Source organism: Macrotis lagotis, chromosome 7 (assembly GCF_037893015.1).
Source record: "Macrotis lagotis isolate mMagLag1 chromosome 7, bilby.v1.9.chrom.fasta, whole genome shotgun sequence".
Lineage (NCBI taxonomy): Eukaryota > Metazoa > Chordata > Mammalia > Peramelemorphia > Peramelidae > Macrotis > Macrotis lagotis.
In genome coordinates, this window is record NC_133664.1 from 24,782,846 (window position 1) to 24,803,164 (window position 20,319).

A 20,319-nucleotide genomic window follows, 5' to 3' on the forward strand; every position below is an offset into this window, starting at 1 on the left:
GACAGTCCAAAGTTCTTTGGATGGACTTCTAGTAGAAGATTTGAGGGAAGAGATATAAATGATCAACAAATATGATGATAAAGGAAGAATATATTCATAAAATCTCAACTCCAATGAAGAAATTTGAAATATCTTTAATGATACATATAAAGCATACATTTCCCTGCAAGACATTTGAACTTCCTTCCTTCCAGGGCATTGAAATGATTACTTAAGACCTTGAGAGTTAGAGACCTAAATTTGTACTAATCTGACTAGCAATTTCCCCCCTACTAGGTCTTGAGCTCCATTTTTCTCCAGGGTGCACTTTCCAAGCCTCCAGTGAAACTGTTAAAACGGTGGTGAATTGCAATGCAACAAAATTGCATAATAATACAGAACCTGCTAAACACTCCATAAACAGTAACATTAATCATCTTTGCCGCATCTCAACTACATTAGGAAAACCTACCAGGGCCAGGAGAATACACATTTGGGGGAACAGCAGAATGAGATCATACTCTTAGTGACCTCAAAAACTGTAACCAGGCTACCAGAATACACTATGGATGTCAACTACCTTGGTTTCCCCAATTTTATGTCTTGAGTTTAATAAATGAATCCAAGATGTGGAACTTTTTTATGGCAAGGTTGGCAGACTTCATCTTGGTGTCAATTTATTCAGACAAACTACAGCCTTGGTTGTTTAGAAAATAAATCAGCATAAAATTGAACTGCCAAAAAATGATTAGGTCTCAACAGTCTTCCAAAGTGCGTTAGGCAAGCAATATTATCTGTCAATTTGCCAACAGTGTCATTGAGTTATTTTTTGTGTGTTGTCACCTGTAGTATTGAGTGTGTGTGTGTGTGTGTGTGTGTGTGTGTGTGTGTGTGTGTGTGTGTGTGTGTGTGTTGGAGTGGAATAAACACTGTACTTTGAGACAAAAGTCACGAGTTCAAATCCCAGCTCTGCACTTTATTGCTTGTGTTACCTTGGGCAAACTATTCCTCTCTTTTTGCCTCAGTTTCATCCAAAGAATGAGGAGATCAGTTATTACAGAGGATTTTTATATAGAGTCCTGTTTGTAAAATACTTGGTATATATTATCATCTCTGTCTCACAACAGAACCGTAAGGTAAGGAATATTATTATCCTCATTTTCCTATGAGGTTTAAGGACACATTAAGTGTCACACAATTAATACATGAGACTAGATTGGAACACAGCTCTTTCTGATGTGAAGTTCTGCTCATTACCCATTAGACTATGATATTTCTAGAGTATACTACATAATCATGAATGTCCCTCCCACTAAGGAGTATGAACAAAGTTTGGAGAGCAGTAACTTGCCACCTTCCCCCCAAAAAATTTCTTGATGCCACTGTCAGATTTATCTCTGAAGTCCCTAGTCTATCTTTGACTATCATTAATAGTTCTGGTTGTTCCTCAAATAATAGGCTAGGGAAAAAATAGAAATGTAATTCACTGAATGCTCAGAGAGTCACTTCTTTCACCCTCTCATTAGCTACTCAGACAAAATGTTTTTAGCAAGAAAACTATGGCCTTGATTTACAAACAAATTTCCGCTGGCATAGTTGACATGAATCAAACTAACTGTATGACTTGCATCAATTACTCTAGGCCAAATTAGTCACTATAATCTAGCTGAACCATTCAGTAATCCTAAATATTGCTAAATGAGGAAAAAACAATTCAAACTTGGGCAAATTCTGAGCAGCTCAGAACAATTTGGAATGAGGCAGCCCTCAATTTTTCTAAATGTTTAGTTTATATATCTTTCAACTTTTTGTGAGGTGATATTACATTTTCTCCCTCTGGACCCCAAAGTGCCAAATTCTCTTCCATCTGTGTCCTTTCCTCCACTCACCCAGCCCCCACCTTATTCTGGATCACATCACTTCTTGCCTGCATTATTGCAATAGCCTTTTAAATGTTCTTCCGGATGCCACTCTCTCGCCTCTCTGACTCATCCTCTAAACAGCTGCCAAATTGATCTTCCTAAGGAACAATTCCGACCATGTAACTCCCCTATTTATGAAGCTTCAGTTGTACCCTTTTTTCCTCTATGATAAAATACAAATTATTCAACTTAGCATTTAGGGACTTTTACAACCTTGCTGCCTATCCAGATTTACTGCATCTTCCTTCTTTTCATAATGCTAGGCTCCAACCAAACTGGCTTACTTGCCAGCTCCACATTTCCTCTCCAATTCCCATGCCTTTGCACAATCTAGAATGCCTTCATTTTTATACCTCTCAGAGACCTTTACTTTTGTCAAGATTCAATGCAAGTCTCACTTTATCTGAGAAACTTTTCCCCATCTAGCTAATTGTTACTATGGCTATCGTGACTTGGCTCTATTCTCCATCTCTTCAAATCATGTTGTTTTTAATATTCCCACAAAATGTTTCTTCTTCTTGTGGATTATAATCTCCTTGAAGACAGGACTACTTTATTTTGTTTCTGTTTCAAATTTCTTAGCACAGAGCCTTGTGGAGAATAGGAGACTCATAAATGTTTGCAGGATTGAATAAAAGCAGTATCAGATAGAATCAAAGAGGCAAGTGATCTTCATTATTCTAAAATGTATAAATTAAAAACTGTTTAATGAGTCTTAACATTTCATTGCTATCAAATTCTTCTAGTACCTTCAAAGATAAGTCTGATAGCCAGGAAAAATTCAACCATATCCTTCTAAAATTCCCTTCCAATCAAACCAAAGTCATTCAATCCTATTAGATATCTTTGCTGCAACAGTATTTATCTTGCAGGTTCTTGGAACAAAACTCAAGAGGGTCACTATGTCCACCTTCATCCATCAACAGTCCATTAATTAGCTCATCATCACTACTTGAATTAGCAACACCTATGGAGAGTGGACGCCATCTGTCTATCAGATGTCAGCCAACTTGATCATCATCATTCTAACTTGGGAATCTAAGATGAACCTAAGTAAAATGATTCATAATTGTAAAAAAAGGAGAAGCACAGCTGCTTCTCTCCACATGAAGCCCATCCATGATGAACATCTCAGTGGAAATGATCACGAAAATAGACCCATTCTCTCCAAGGGATCAGGGAGTATTAAGTCATAACTTTCACCATGAGGGTCTCAGCTTCCTCCCAGACATTCTAATTTGAAATCTGTAAATTTGTTTATTTTATTATTTTAACAACTTAACCATATCTCAACATAATTGGTTTCACTTATAATCTTATGTATGTGTGTGTATATATATATATATATATATATATATATATATATATACATAAATTTTATTCTAGAAGGAGCTTCACTAGACTGCCAAATGGATCCATGAAACAGAAAAGGAGGGGGAGGAAGGGAGGAGGGGGAGGGGAGAAGAGGGGAAGGGGGAGAAAGAAAGAAATACAAGACAGATTCTAAAGTACTTTGTAAGTACAAAGCAATTGAGGAATGACAAATAATAATTTTAATACCTTTCCACCCAGTCACTGTATTTGATGGGATTATTTTAAAATAACAAGTAATGGTCCATTCTGCATAAAAAATAAACAACTGTTGTGAGTGCCCTAGAAATGTAGATGTGGCAACTGGATTTTTTAATGCCAACCTCAGTTCTCTTTTTATTTTGCAAGCATTTTCCCCCATTAACATATGATGACAAAAAATTACCCGCAATAAAGAAAATAGCATACAATTTACTTAAGCTACAATGCAAAAACACCACCAAGGTTCTTCATCATTTTAACTAATAGGAAGCCTTTTGCAGCAGTCCTAAGAAATCACAAAGCAATTTATAACTTAAGAAATTCACTCACAGGAACTGGGCAGAAATGATGGGCAAAGGAAGTTCCAGATAAGTCTACCTTGTCTCTCTACACAATGAAAAGAGTCACCTGTCTCTCTTAGGTTATGTTATTTTTGAAATGGAAACATTTCACCATTAGATATCCACAAACAAGACACTCCACCCTCAGCTCTCGTATTTTCTCTAGAAGTCCCCCATATTTTGAATGCTTCCCTACTTAACTCCACCTGCTGACTTCTCTGACTTTGTTTAACTTCTATCTAAAATTTCATCTTTTTCAGGAAGCCTTTCCCAACCCATCTTAAATCTAGTGTCTTCTCTGTGAATGACTTCCTAGTTATCTTAGCTTGTTTTGTATAGATATTTCTGTGTGCTGTCTCTTTTGATGGCAGGGATTGTCTTTTGCCTCTTTTTGTATTCTCAGTGCTTAACACAGTGCCTAACACATAGTAGACACAATGTTTATTGAATGGTTCATTGTCTTAACAACTGATGGGGTTGAAGGTCCCTAGGCCACATTCCAATGTTTTTCTTTCCCCTCAACTCATTAGACTTCATATTTCTGTGACATCAGAGATTAAACCATGGCAAAACTGGAAAGCAAGTCAAGTTTTTCAACATTGCCTTGGACAATCTTTCCATTACCCATCCCAACTTTTGGTGCTTCACTTTTACTCCCATTTGTAAATGGCTTTGCTTGTATTGTCAGAACCCTGAAATCTTCATACATTGTCCTTTGTCGAAATCTTACAATGTAGAACCCCACCAAGACTTGCTCTCCCTGGGAGGGCCCAGACTTTGGACCCATTCTTCCATTGTAGTCCTTCCCACCCCCATCCAGGCATATCCAACCCAAGACCCAGTCCCTTAGGGTCACAGTTAGCTGTCCCTCTGGAAATAGTCTCATAAACTAATTCATACTATGATATTAATGACTAATGTCCAATAATAGAATTTTTAACAGGAGACTTTTGAAAGTTGGGATAGTCTTAACAATCTAAAAAAGTTTTCAGTGTGTTTCCACCCATATATGGTAACTTGACTCTAAATCCAAGTGAGATAAATTCATCCTCACCAAGTAGGCTAGAAAGTGACTTTTTGGGGAGAGTTAACAAAACAATGAAGGCAACTAAGATCAGAAGGTATTTGGATTGAAATGTTTTATCTCATATTGATTATGATACTGTTCAACCTCTATATTTCTCTCCTGGTGGAATCTATGATTTAATCTGCTCGGATAATCCTTCCTCTGAAACAAGTCACATTTCTGCTACCCATTAGTAGATGATTTTATGAGTTGTTATAACCAGAATAAAAAAGTGTCACTACCTGATGGCCTTTTCCAATTAAGTTAGGCTGATCTTTGGATGAAAGCCTAATGGTTCATCTAAGGCATCACACTAGAAGTCCTCCCAACTTGAAAGGAGCTTCCTGACTTGCAATCTGCCAAAAAAGTCTTTAAGAACCCATTACGAGATATCAAAGGAGGGTTTTAATAGAGACTAAGAACAAAGTGAATGTTGATGTTGGTACTTAAATATGCTCACTAGTCACGATAAAGGTGATCTGTCATTAAAGTCATATATTCTTAATAGAAAAGCAAAAGTGAGGAGAGGGGCCTGTGGGGGCAGCTATATGTCACCAAAGGCAATCGTTTAGTTGCAGTGCACATCATAAAAGGAAATGGGCACTAGTTTTCTCCTACTGCAGTATCGTAAAAACTCTAAGTTATGACTGTCTCTACCGTAACTGGATGAATAAAACTTTAATTGCCTTGATTTTGAAATTCTGAACAGTGTTAAAAAAAATCCAATTTAAATATTAAAGTTAAAGCAGGATGCTCATGTCCCAACTAATTTGTCTTAAAAATAACCCAGCCATGTACACATATCAGGGTAATGATACCTACCTTGGAAGCATGCTGGGAGAATTAGTACTTGGAAGGTACTTAGAAGAAAAGATCTTCTTAAAAATATTAGTGAAAAATTTTACGACCCCAAATTGTTTCAAAAATGGATTTTTCAAAGAAGGAGCTCTCAAGTTTTAGATGTAAAATGTCTCTTCCTTCCCCTTCTAATACTAATTAGTTGTGGATTCAAGTTGGGAACTGACTGTAGCTATAAGTTTGCTGCAACTTTGTGGTTTCACCCTTGTATCAGCATTCTGTTCTCAGGGGGTTCCCTGGGAAGCACTGAGCACTTTGCTATCTCTAGCCTTGATGTACTACTGCACACATGGGCCTTAGATCCTCAGTGACATGTTCTTACTCCCTGTGGCTTAATGGGGTGATTCTCATTACTTTGAAAGATGGGAATGACTTCCCCACTCAAACTCTAACACCTAGTAGCAGTGGTAGAAAAAACACAGGGGAAGGGGGAGGGCAAAGAAATGACGGCCAAGGTTCTAAAAATCCAAATTACTATGCCCTCCCACCCCAATATTCAGTAAACTGCAGTGCCTCATCATTGTCTCCAGGATCAAATATAAAATTCTTTCTTTGTCATTCAAAACTACTTCCTACCTCCCAGTTTTCTTATATTTTATTCACCCCCATGTGTTCTTTGATGCGTAACACTGGCCATGTTGTTGTTCCTCAAATAAAACAATCCATCTTCCTACTCTGTATTTTTACTAGTTATTCTCCCATTGGGAATTCTCTCCTCCTTCAAACTCTGCCTCCTGTCTTCCTTCAAGTCTCAACAATGGTCACACCTCAAGAAGCCTTTCCTGGACCCCTTTAATGTGAGTACCTTCTCTTCCCTCTGAGATTAGTCACAATTTATCTGTATATATCAAGCCTGATCACAGTTGCTTGTTCTTTCTCCTCTTAGTTTATGACTTTCTTGAAGGCAAGGATTTTGCTGTCTATCTCGCTATCCCCAGGAATTAGTACAGTACGCTACAGAAGATAGGTATTTAATAAATATTTGTTGACTTGATATACTCATTGAGACTAAACAGCTCAGTTGCTTGCTCAAAGTCACACAGAGTACAGTATAGCAACTTCAACACTGATCTTCTGCCTCTGACTTTAGCACAGTTTTCCAGAAGAGAGGTATCAAACTCTGCCCATATGTGCCTTGGCAATGCTCCATAGTACCAAATCAGATTCAAATATAATTGAGAAATATTTAACAAATTAAATAAAATGCAATAAAATATAGATGACATTTGAAAACTAAGTCAATATGTCCCTCACGAGAAACCTCATGTATGATTCACTGTCCCCTATTTCCATTTGAATTTGATACCTTATCCTTGAAAGCATTGTAGTTGCCAAGGAAACAATGATGATGGTGGTGGTGATGATGATAACATTTAATATAGTGCATACTCTATGATAGACATTTTACAATCCTCACAACAATACAAGGAGGTTGGTGTTATGATTATGCTCATTTTAGAGATGGAAACTGAGGCAAACTCACTAAATGATTTGGCTAGGGTCACACAACTAAATTGCCTGAAACTGAATTTGAACTTGAGTTATCTTAACTTCAGCCCTATGCTAGATCCAGCCTACTGCCTGCCTGGTAATCTGGAAGAGGTAACATAATGAAAATATTAAAGCTTAAGATCACTTTAGAATGAATTGTTTAATCTGGGGTAGTAATATGCTAGACAGACAACAGATATAATACATAATCAAAATTCCTCTAGCTTTTAACATTTTCTTTCTCTCTGTCTCTATTTCTCTCTACTCCATTGTATATATTTATATTTGTTTATTTATATGTCCCATTCCCCTTGTACAAACTAAGTTCCTTGATGGCAAGGACTGATTTTTAACTCCAGTTACTATTAAGTACCTGCTATGTGTCTGGGTCTGTGCTAGAGAGGCCTAGCAAGGAAGAGTTGTACCTTGGATTGCCCTGAATTGAACAAACCAAGGTGCCACCCAAGAAGAAAGACCATAGATATGAAGCTGAATTGGGAAAGTTTGGGCAGCTGGCCAACAGAATGAAAACACAGGAGTAGGAGGGTACTGGTAGAGCAGGAAAATAGACTGAAATAGAAAAGAAAGGTTTGAAGAAGAAAAGGAAGCCCCAAAGGGCATGCCTAGCTTCCAGACACAGTGCTGTGGACATAATGCTCAGAAAGGAAGGATAATCCCTTGGCTCACTCCACATGAAGAGAGCTATAGCAACAGTTTCCTATCAGTGAACAAATACAGGGCCATTGTAGGATGTGGGAGGAAATACACCTAACACTTTGATAACATATAATGATACAGAACAATGATGGTAATAATAGAGAGGCAGCAAGGTTATTAGATGGAGACCTAGCCTGAAAGTCAAGAATACCACCTAGCATGTCTAAAGCTTTTCAAATGTGAAAAATGCTTGATATATATGATCTCATTTTATTCTTACAACAATGCTTTGAAGTAGGTACTATTATCATCTTTATTTTACATATAACAAAAACTGAGGCTAAAATGATGATGATGATGATGATGATGATGATGATGATGATGATGAAGATCTTTGCCCTTCTTTCTTGAAGAAGACCAGAACATCAGGGGACATGATGTCATGAGAAGCACATGAAGTGGATTTGGGTGGGGGGAGCTGTAATAAATCACCAGTCTCACTTTTTCCTTCAGAACCATCTGGATCCAGTGGCCAGATAAGAATCAGGATGACTGGAGATGGCCCTGGATGTGAGGCAATCAGGGTTGAGTGACTTGCCAAGGATCAAACAGCTAGTAAGTGTCAAGTATCTAAGACTGAATTTGAACTCCCATCTTCCTAACTCCAGAACCAGTGCTCTAGCCATTATGCCACCTAGCAGCTAAGAAAAATTTAAGTGACTTGTCCAAAGTCACTCAGAAAATGCATGAGATAGATTTGAATTCAGATCATCCTGACTGCTACTCCTGTACTTTCTCTACTGTATCACCTAGATATCTAGAATGACTTGAGTTTATATCTTACCATGGACATACACTGGCTACCCTTTGTGAAACTGAGCAAATCATTTAATGTCTCCTTGATCTAGGCACATGAAAACTACAAGTTTTAAGAGAAGCTGCCAGCTGCAATAGTTAAGGGAGTTCACTCATTTGAAAGGCCCAGATATCAATAAAATCCCAGGTACATTCCCTAATGTAATAATGATGATAAGAACCAGTCAGGTAGCATTTTAAATTTTATAAAATTAAAAAAATGTTAGACTATATGAGGCTCTCATTTGAGTCTGACAACAACAATATGCAGGAATTCATGTGATCTCTATCAGCAAACTGAGACTCAGAAGGTTTATGTTCCTTAACCCTGACAGTATCTAAGAGTGTGGGGGTCAAAGGACTAATCTGAAGCCAACACAACCTGAGTTCAAATCTTGCCTCAGATAAGTATTAGTTTTCTTTTCCTTGTTAAAAAATGACTTCTCTAAGTCCAATTCCCCTATCTATAAATGAATAAAATAATAGCTCCCTACCTACCACAAAGGCTGATTATAAAGAAGAAATCAAATTATATATGACTTATTTTGAAAGCTTTAAACTCTCTATAAATGTGGTTGCTAGAGGGTTAGTTTGTTAGTTAGAAAATCATGACTCAGGGAACTGAACCATTATCTCCTTGTCCTTAGGACTGGTACAGTAATCCCTGGACCATCTTCAGTATGGCTAACTCTGAACTGCTGATAATGGATAATGGGTATTGAATGCCTTTAGAATATGAGCTTGTCAAAGAGGCTTGGGACCTCAGCACCTTGACCATCTGTTGGAAGTTCAAATACCAAACAAGATAATAACCATATTCAGGAATCCGTATTTTTTTTCCCAAATCCACCTCGCTTTTTCCATCTTCAAAGCATTTAATTCCTCCCACAGTATTTCAACTGTCTTATTAAAGTGAACCACTACTTCCATTTATAATGGCTATTTATGATGGCTTGCATGATGACAGGATAGTTGGCACTTTGTTAAACATAGAGAAAGACATGCTCCCTGCTATAACCACCTGATGACAAGCTGAGAGAATGTACTTCAGATCTAAGGGAAACTTGATGAGAAATAGTTTAGCTCCTAAAGAAAAGCAGTTTTTTTATTTATATATTTTGCTATTTTTTTCTGAAGTGATACAGGGATCAATCAGCCAATTAGGAAGGATTTTGAGAGTCCTTATAGTTGGTTGGATATTATGCTAGGTTTTAGTAGAAAGACAAACAAAAATTGCTACAATCCCTCCAGAAAGACCTTCAGCCTTCAACACTCTCACTGATCTTGGTGGATGAAGTGGCCCTATTTACCAAGGGAAGCATCTATTTAATAACAGAATTGCAGAACTAGAAGGTACCTAATTGAAACCATGCTCAAAAACAATCTAAGGGGTGGCTAGGTGGTGTAGTGGATAGAGCACTGGCCTTGGAGTTAGGAGTACCCAAGTTCAATTCTGGCCTCAGACACTTAATAATTACCTAGCTGTGTGGCCTTGAGCAAGCCACCTAACCCCATTTGCCTTGCAAAAAACCCCTAAGATATAATCTATCACAATAGGCAAATAGTTGGTTCTACAGTTTTGCATGCTATGAGGCAGAGTGCAGTAGCTCTGCAGGAAACGCATTCTATATTGGGATAGCTCTAATCATTCATCAAATGGAGGAGATGTTACTTGACCTAAGTTTAAATTTGTTTCTTTGTCACTCTCCCCATCATCCCTATTTTTATCCTGGGGGACCAAGCAGATCAAATCTGTTATCTCATCCACTTGAGAGAGTCATATACTTGAAGCCAGCTACCATTTTCCCCCCCTTCAATCTCCCTTGGGTCTTGATTCTCTTGATTCTCTAGACTAAATATAGTCATTTCCTTCAACTGTTCTTCATGATAATGGGGATTTTTTGTTCTTTGTTCTTACAGAAGACTGTGCTATCAGGGAGATGATGCCATGACAAACACATGATTTTATTTGGGCGGGGGTAATGAGCTAAGTAACCAGTCTCATTTTCCCCTCTAGGATCCACTTGGTCCAGTGGTCAAATATAAATCAGGATGACTAGCAATGGTCCTGGATGTGAGGCAATTAGGGTTAAGTGACTTGCTCAGAGTCACATAGCAAGTTAGTGTCAAGTTTCTGAGGACAGATTCGAACTTCCGTCCACCTGACTCCGAGACCAGTGCCACCTAGTTAGTTACCCATTCCTCATAAGGCATGAACTCAGAGTCCTTTTGTCAAACCCACTCTTGTATGTCATCCAAAGTCAATTAATTAACAAATGTTTATTAAACATCTTCCTGTCTACTAAGCACAGGGCTAAGCCCTTAGGACACAAATGCAAAAATGAAAATGTCTCTGTCCTAAAGGAACTTACATTCTGTTCATCCTAACTTATGGCAACCAGAACTAAGCTCAATACTTCAGAAATAATTTTTATTCCATCCCCTCCCAGTTTCTCTAGGACCTCAGATCAATGATCATTTCCTTTCTCCCATATTCAATGGCAATAAATCCGATAGAGAAGGATCCTCCCTTCCTATATACATACTCAGGCCTTTCTATCCAAAACAGAATGAAAAAAATCAAAATGCACTGGCTCTGGAGTCAGGAGTCCCTGAGTTCAAATCCGGTCTCAGACACTTAATAATGAACTAGCTGTGTAGCCTTGGGCAAGCCACTTAACCCCATTTGCCTGGCAAAAAAACCTAAAAAAAAATAACCAAAATGAAAGTTTTCCCTTTCATATATTTGGAAATCATGAGTAGATTAATATGACTGCATTAGAGAATTATATTTAGAAATAGTAGAGGATAAGATTGAATAGAGAGATTGGGGCTAGATTATAAAGAATTGGGGAGTAATGGAAATGGTAAACCATTGGCAGTGAAAATAGGCAAGCCTTTCTAGAAGTTCAGCAGTGAATGGAAGGAGAGTTGATAGCTGGAAAAGACTGAAGACCTAGGAAGATCAAAGGGACCAGTCTATTTTGACTTACACAGTAAAGCTGAAATATTTTCTCCATCTCTATTACTACTATAATTACTGAGCCTTAGATTTCTAAACAAACTTCTAGTTAGCTATAAACTATAATATAAAATATCTAGGGCCCTACCAAAGACATAATGAGCTGTTCTTGCAATTAACAGAAACCAACAGAAGGATTGGAGGAAGAGATGATTACGGTCGGGATGATTAATAGTGCCCTTTGATAGCAAGTTCAAGAATACACATCTGAATCAATATTCATTAGCTTGATAACTCATTCTGCTCTGTCTATCACTAGTTCTTCTTCCTACCCCCATTCATTGTCTTCTTTTGCTTTCTCTCCTGCTCAGCACTGACACATTTTGAGCAGTCTTCAGGAAATCACAACACTGTCACTAAGATACCACTCAATATGGAGTAAAATCTGACATAAAAGTAGATCTATCTTGGATCCTGTCCAATTCAGTTCAGCAATAATATATTATATATCTGCTATATCTCATTCACTAATAGTATTAGGCACCAGAGATACAAAAACAAAAACAAAATACTCATTGCTTTTATGAAGTTTCCATTCCATTGTACTTAAGGACTGAACAGTACCATAGAGTTTCATCAGTCTCAGGAGATTTCAATGGATCAGTCAACAAATATTTATTGAACACGATATACATGGCACAATATACAATTCCTGGGGATACAAAAATCCAAACGGCCCTTACCCTTGGGAAGCTTATGTTTTTATTGGGGTTCTATCATGAAACTTTCATGGAAACATCTTTCTGTAAGGTGAATATCACCCTGATGGCATGTCTCCCACAATGTTTTCATGATGCTACCATGTTGGAATAGATGCTATATAATACTCATTTTCCCATTACCTCCCAGGAAGATTCTTAGACTTGCTCTGTTCTTTCAAAGAGCTCAGTCTAACACTGAGTTGCTGTCCATGGTAGCAATGGCAGACATAAGTGGCATCATTGACCTTGTTCAGGCTTGGTCATAAAATCCTAGGAGGATGGTAACTTTTCCAAAGGTCCATTCCAGTTCTAATAATATAACCTTATAATCCCCAAACTCCTAATATTCTGCCTAAAGCATTTCCTACTGCCAAATGGCTTACAATAGATCCACCTGCAACTCTACCAAGTTGCTGACTTAATGCTATCACAAATTGATACACTCAGGAAAAAAAAATTTGAGAAATCAAACATGTAAAAACCCAACATTTCTTTGCAAGCAGGAATAATGTTTTGCCTATTAAACACCAGAAGAAAGGCATCTATTATACAAAAAATAAAAAGAACTTTTTCCCATTTAACTTCACCTCGGTTTTACATATCACAGAACTATGCTATAATTCTCCCTTTGGCTTATTTTGCCTGGAAATGCCTAGAAAAAAGACTCTCCTCTCCTCAGACTTTAACATACTATTCTTAAAGTAACTCCATGACTGAATGGCTATTCAAGCATACACAGGTGGTTATAGAGTGTACCTCTTTTCCAGTCACAGATAGCCTCCACTATGGATGGGCAAATAATGGGCATTTCATTGGACTTTGTCCATAACAATAAAACTTCCATATTGCAAGATCTCCCAGAATCTGAGCTCCATGAGATTTCCCTTTCCTTGACAGATATGGGAAGAAAGTCTGGGAGGTATACCTTTTGCTATCATCTGAAGAAATGAATTCGCTCTTTCTTATCAACCATAAAATTCTTAACTTTTTGAGTTTCAGCAATTGAAAACATCCAGAAAACATCCACATGCCAGGGGTCTGCCGAGGCCTGATACTTTAGAAAGAAAGAAAGAAAGAAATGTGTCAGGGAAATAGAATGTAAGCACCTTCAATTGAATTAATTCTAATATGATCTTCAACAGTTTCTCCCAGAGTCTATAAAGACTGTCAGCTTAAGAGACTTCGGAAACTTGAGTAGTTATAGTTTACTACCCTTCTATGAGGAATTTGTGGGAGGCTGGAAGTTTAAGTGTCATTCTAAAAAATTATTATAGGTGAACACTGAAAAGAGAATGGAACTGGTGGAGTTCCATTACTGGTGGAACTATTATAACTCTTACCTATTTTAACTAAGAAATATGATTAAAAATTATTTGAGGAATCAGAAGTGAGGACACTGCAGAGTTTTAACTAGTTCTGGAGAGTGAACTTCCATTTATGGAGAGAAACTAAAAAGGATCAGAGAAAGAACTAAGTGCTCAAGACTTTGGCTACTCTCCATAGAAGCCAATAGGACTGTGATTCACAAGAAGTCAAAAGCAGAAAAAAAAAATGGTTAAATGTGACTATAACTGTAATCTTTCTCTAAGCTAAAATATTGTAAATAATAATATCTGGGTTGTGACTAAGCTGACAGTAAAGTGTATGGCCAGTAACTACTGTGTGTGTGTGTGTGTGTGTGTGTGTGTGTGTGTGTGTGTGTGTGTGTGTTTGTGTGTGTGTGCGTGCGCGCACAAATACAAACCACTGAAGAAATGAGAGTAAAAGCAACTTTTTAGATTTTTCCAGTTCATTAAATAAATACTTAAATGTTTTGTTTATTAATATATAAATGAATACATTAATATTCATTAATGAGTAGCATCAAATCCTTTATTAAAAATATTTCATAAACTAAGGCAGAGACTTAAAGCTAACCGATTAGTAAATTCCTAAATATATTTCTAGGGGAAGTTAGGTGGCAAATAGGATAGAATGTCAGGCTTGGGGTCAAGAAAACTCATTTTCCTGAGTTCAGATCTGGCCTCAGAGTGTGAACCTGGACAAGTCAGTTAACCCCATTTGTCTCAGTTTTCTCATCTGTAAAATAAACTTGGAGAAGGGGATTGCAAACCAGTATCTTTGCTAAGAAAGTCCCAAACGGCTTCATGAAGAATCAGACAGAACTGAAACAACTGAATAATAACAAAATATAAACCTCAACTGCTTTACAGCTCAGGATGAGGACAATGAATGTGATAATTAGACAAGTAGCAGTTAAATGAGATGAAATCAATGGGACAGGTGCTAAAATCCTGCCCTACATGTTGTTAAAGACATTTTTTCCCCTTCCTTTCTCATGGACATTTTCTCATGAAATCAAACATACAAAGTGCCTAATAGTGCGCTGTTGCTGACTAATGGCTTTACTTTGATACTTTTCATGGCATTTGATATTAATTTTATATAATTATTATCTCATTGCTTATCATGCTATATGGACTTTAGGTTTGATGATTAATTAACCAATAGAATTATTGATTTATTGAATATAAATTTAGGTTATCCTTATTTGGAAAAGTGGTAATTACGATATTTAGAAAACATTTCATTGAGAATTGAAAATTCATTAAGAATGTTTAGGGAATCAAAATAAGGGTATTGGAAATAAAGGTCAAGAAACTAGGAGATTTCCAGGAAATTCATAATAAAGTCAGAGCTGGAGAATTTGGCATTCTGTAAATTACTATTCCTGTGGAAGCATAACTAAATATTGGATGCACTGATAATAGGAAAAGGCACATAGAATATTGAATTACATATTCCCTTTCAAGAAGGAAAAAACTGATCAAGATAGTACAAGACTTAACAACAAAAAAGCTCTGGCAGCAAAGAGACTGAAGGAAGTTGTAAGTGAGGCAAGGGCCAGAGTTTCTGATTTGAACAAAGACACGATGTCCTTGGGCAATGCCAAAATCAAATCTATCTTTTACTGAGGAGCATTTTAAGTTAGAGTTGGGAAACTTTTCTGGGAAAGCACCCTGTCCTTTTCAGGGAACAAATATGGGAAGTGTGACAGAATCCCAGCAGAATTTGCAGGCATCTGAGTTAGAAATGATGAATAGCATAATGGATGCCTCAGAGAGTCAGCTTTTGGGTGTGCACAGGGTTTAAAGGCTAACCAAAGATGGCAAACCTGTTTGCAAAAACTAGAGAAATGATTTGGTGTCAATAGGGTGCCATGAACATATTTCTTGGCAAGGGACAAATGGCAAGAGGCTGCTGTCAGATGAATGCTGAACTAAAGAGAGTATTAAAAAAAAAGGAAAAGGAAAGTCTGAAAAAAAGAGGGGAGGTTACACTCATATGGGTCAGTGATGGCTCTATACACAGCCTGGAGATAAAGTGATATTGATATGCATCAGCCTACACCAGATTTTGAGAAGTTGATAGGCAGAATATGAAGATTGGGTGCAAAAATACAACGGTACCCAGAGGCACTTGCTCTGGAAAAATTGAACCTCATCTAGCTATAAAACATCCTCTTGTATATAAGCTAAAGAACAGCAAGCAAATCACCCTGATAGCAGAGATTGGAAGATACAAGCATATAGATGTTCTGTTGCAAGAAGAGATGTAGAGACAAAACTGTTCTGTTTGTGAAAGAAAAAAAACCTAGAAGAACAAAGGTCACAAAAATATAATGCAAAATCACTGTAATCAGAAAGAAGGAAATTTATCTCTATGACCTGGATAGAATCACAAGTGATGAATTCACTTAAAAGTGAAATGAAGAGTTGTTAGGTGAGAAGCTAAAGTCCAGGGAATCAATATCAGAAAATGAAGAGGATATCAGTGAGAGAGCTCATTCCTGACCCCAAATAAAAGTTTCCGTGGCCTTCTCATCAGTTAGATCTCAACAATTTCATACAAGACTTTCACCATCAAGATACAATCAGAGAAGCAGGATCATTCTGCGATAAAAGTGGCCTTAAATATGTCAAGGGCACTTGAGAGAAGAATTATTCTTTGGTTCGGATGAAGCTGATGCCTGAGGAATCATTATGAAGAAAAAGAAGACAGTATTAGGTCAAATTTATTATCAAAAATTGAAGTAAGATAACTAAGTTTTGCTGAAAAACTTTAGTGTTCAGAGAATACTGGAAAGATCTGGGCCAGACTTTAAACAGGGATTGGATAATGAGACAGAAAAATGTGAATATAAACTTTGGACATTGGAAAGTGAGGTACTTCTCTACCTCCCTGTGCCTAGAACTTCTCTACCTCCCTGTGCCTAGAAGGTCTCTCTTCTCTCCTTTCTCTCCTGACCCTCTTAGTTTCCTTCAGAATTCAATTTCAATCTCATCTTCTACAAGAGTTATTTCCTGTTTCCCCATCCCCAGCAATACTTTGCTCCGAGATTACCTCCTATGTATATTGGACATGTCTTATATGAGCTTAGGTATGTGTATATTGTCCCCACTATTAGGTGAGCTCCACGAGGACAGATTATTTTGGCCTTTCTTTGTATCCCTAGATATAAAGCAAAGTGATGGACAAATAGTAATTGCTTAAGAAATGTTTGTTGACTAAGATGTAGAAAGATCAATAGTATTAAAAAAAATAGAGCAATCCAATCTATCCATGGGCTAAATTATGATTCTGGAGATGCGATTACTCACTCAGCCAGATGGAATTCATTGTAGAATTAAATGTATTGTTGATTTGGATTATTTTATGTGTAAATGAAGTGCTTTTCATATATTACTATTCTATTTAATTATCACTTCTATATCTAGTATTATTACATTGTTGGATTCAATATCAACATGCATAGATTAAATGCTTATTGGATGCTATGCTAAGAGTAGAAAGACAAAAATGTGAGAAAGTCCTTGCCCTCAAGACACTTCCAATCTATGAGAGGAAAGAAACATGTATGGATAAGTAAATATACAAAATCTTTGGGTAGCAGGGTAAAATCTGAAGGAAATTAGACTGGCCTTCTATCTGAGATGGTATCTGAGATAAGCTTTGAAAGGGTTCCAAGAGGCAGAGTTGAAGATGGCACTCGTTCCAAGTGTCCTAATAAGTACATCAGTTTCCCTAACATTACCTACAGCTCCTTAGGGTTAGGGATTATCACTCACTTCATCTCTATTTTCTCAGTGCCTAGCAAGCTGCCTGGCACATTTAGTTGTTTAGCAAATTAGTTCCTTATTGGATTGAACTGGCAGTTCAAAGAATGACTTCATGTCCAATGAAGCAGAAGATGGAGCAATGCTGTCCAGTTCCTAAAGAGGATCAGATTTCTTAAGGAAGATTCAGATAAAGTTTAATACACTGCCCTGGACCCCCATCCCAGGGTTCTTAATCATTTTGGGAGTGAAGCTTGGATACCTTTGGCAAATCTAGTGAAACCATTTTCCAGATGTTTTTGAATGCATAAAAATGCATTAGATTACAAAGAAAATCATTTATATTGAAATAATAGTTATCAAAATATGTTAAAAACAAGTTTATGGACTCAAAGTTAATAACTCTTGCCTAGTCTATGATAGACCTTACTTTGCACATATGGTTAGCCATACAAAAGGTGGCATCTTGTAGATATGAATGCTCTCATTTTGCTGAATACAATAGTCCACACAAAATAGCTCTCCATATTAGCTTTACAGAAAACAAAAAAATGTGTCTAGGAGGAGTTAATGACCAACCCATGGTCAAACATCCTTTTCAGTTCACTTTGCCATGCAGGATCAAGGGACTGTTGATTTCCTGTGTCTCACATGGGTCAATTCATGATTAACCAAAGCAGTAGAAGACAAAACAGAAAGATATAAGGAAAAAATTCAGATAATTCTTTATAGTGGTGTGGGAAAGATGTTGTTGGATTGAGAATTCTTCATCTGCCCAGGGCCATTATTTAACTAGTGCCTGGACATTGGGCATCTCATTTAATTTATGCAGTCTTTGGCTTTTTCATCAAATGAGTGGGTTGGACTAAGTGTTATCTCCAATTCCTCTCAGTTCTAACAATCTGTGATTCAAGCTGATGGTAGTCTTTAATTGGACAACCACTAATGCACTAGAGAGTTTTCAGAAAGGGCAGACCATTCTCTTAGCCATGCCCTTGGCAGGTCAGACACTGCTGAGCTCACCAGCAGCTACCCCACAAAGCAACTGAGGACACAGTTTACAGGAAGGTGACAGAAATCTCATTGCCAAGGAAAACAAATGTGTTTTATTGTAAAGCAGGCACATTTACATAATGCAAGTCAGCACAACCACAATTTCCATAAATCCTATCACTCCTTATTCTTGACTTCTTCAGAAAGGACCCTTTTAAATGAGCAGGATCTCGGCAAGGGACTGAGCAGCATTATTGCTTACAAATAGAGCTTTTCAGCTTTGTCTTAAGAATTGGCATTTCAAACATCACCATACTGACTCAGTACTTTACATTCTGTAGACTGGAAGTCAATTTTGATATGTATAATTACTCGGCCACATTCCCTACCCCACCCCCAAGTTCTTCACGACTGGACAGAAATCACATTTTATAGACAGCAATTTATGGTGCATTCTAATACACCATGCAGAACATATCACACATTGTACAGAAACTTGAAATATCATGCATGTTTGAGTAGATTTAAAACTCCAGCTGATAACCACTCTCAGTTCAAAAATGCGGCCAAATATGAGTCAGACATTCCCTGGAAGCAAACTAAATAAAAAAAAATCAGCTGATGATGCCTAGGAACAGCACTACCCAAATCATTAACAGGGCTGGTCATACTGGATTATATCAATGAATGGGTGTTGTCACACTTAGACAGGCAAAGCAATTCCTCTGTGGAGCAAGAAGGCAAGAGCTGATGCCAAGACTACGGACAAGGGCAGCAGCCTCTCTTCCATGCTCAGATTGTGCTTCTAGAAGCAGAGGGCAGGCCCTGCTCCTAAGCTGTCTCATAATGTGATTATAGAACTGAAAATATTAATGGGAGAGAGAGATCAAGAGAGCCAGGTGAGACCTAGGTCAGACCAGTACAGCTCCAGGAAATTAAGTTACAAGAGATCGTTCCTCGTGTGTTTGTCAGTGTGTTCGACTATGCAATTTGGGCCTTCATAGATGTGCTATAAGCTGAAAGTGGTGGTCATGGTAGAGTTGGACTGGGGAGGTAGGCAGAGAAAATTTTGTGTCATAAGGTCAATGATGACTACATTCCTGAAAGCAGTTTCTGAGACATTCTTTAATTCATTTAAAGTGTCCCTATGGCAGGAGATGCTAAGATCTTTGCTATCAGAGGTCATGAGACCCCCCAAAAATGATTTTGAAGACCCTAACTTTGAAAATTCAGACTGGGGGAGATGCCTTTGTGAAAGTGTTTTCAGCACAAAACAGCATTCTCTAACTTCTTATTCACTATTTTTGGAATGAAGAAAAGGGAAAAAAACACAAAGCAAAAGAAGCAAATAGTTCAGAACTGGGATTTGCTCCCTTCCAAATAAACACAGGTAATGCTCAAATGATTAAAAAACATTGTAATACAAGATTGTAAATGTCAAGAAGAGGTGTGGTAGGGGCTCTCCAATTTGTCCCAGTCCAAAAGGATGTTGGAATTCACTCTTCTCTTGCCTAGTTCTCAGGGTTGTTGAAACTGAGACCTGCCATTTCTTTTTCAGTGGAGACTCCATCCTCCAGGTTGCTCCAAGTCAAATCCAGGATGAAACCTGCAAAAGCAGGTGAGCTTCATTAAAGTTCTTGTCCATTTGGTGGTTTCTGTGGAGGAGAGACAAAATGAAGAGCCAATCAGCTGCTAGTATTCATATTCAGACGAATAATGGATGAGAGGGAAAGGAAAGAAGAAAA

General features: G+C 37.5%; 1 protein-coding gene across 4 annotated transcripts in view; it reads right to left on the minus strand.

The window, feature by feature from the left end:
* The window catches only part of ZCWPW2 (zinc finger CW-type and PWWP domain containing 2), a 475,923-nt gene that overhangs the window by 67,434 nt on the left and 388,170 nt on the right, over nt 1-20,319 (minus strand). For 3 of the 4 annotated variants that reach the window (XR_012470450.1, XR_012470452.1, XR_012470451.1), the window contains one exon: nt 15,091-20,229. The exons of the other annotated variant lie outside the window; for it this stretch is intronic. The gene's annotated coding sequence lies outside the window, so the exon portion shown is untranslated. Of the gene's footprint in view, nt 1-15,090; nt 20,230-20,319 lie in introns of those variants that run through there. 4 annotated transcript variants of the gene reach the window in all.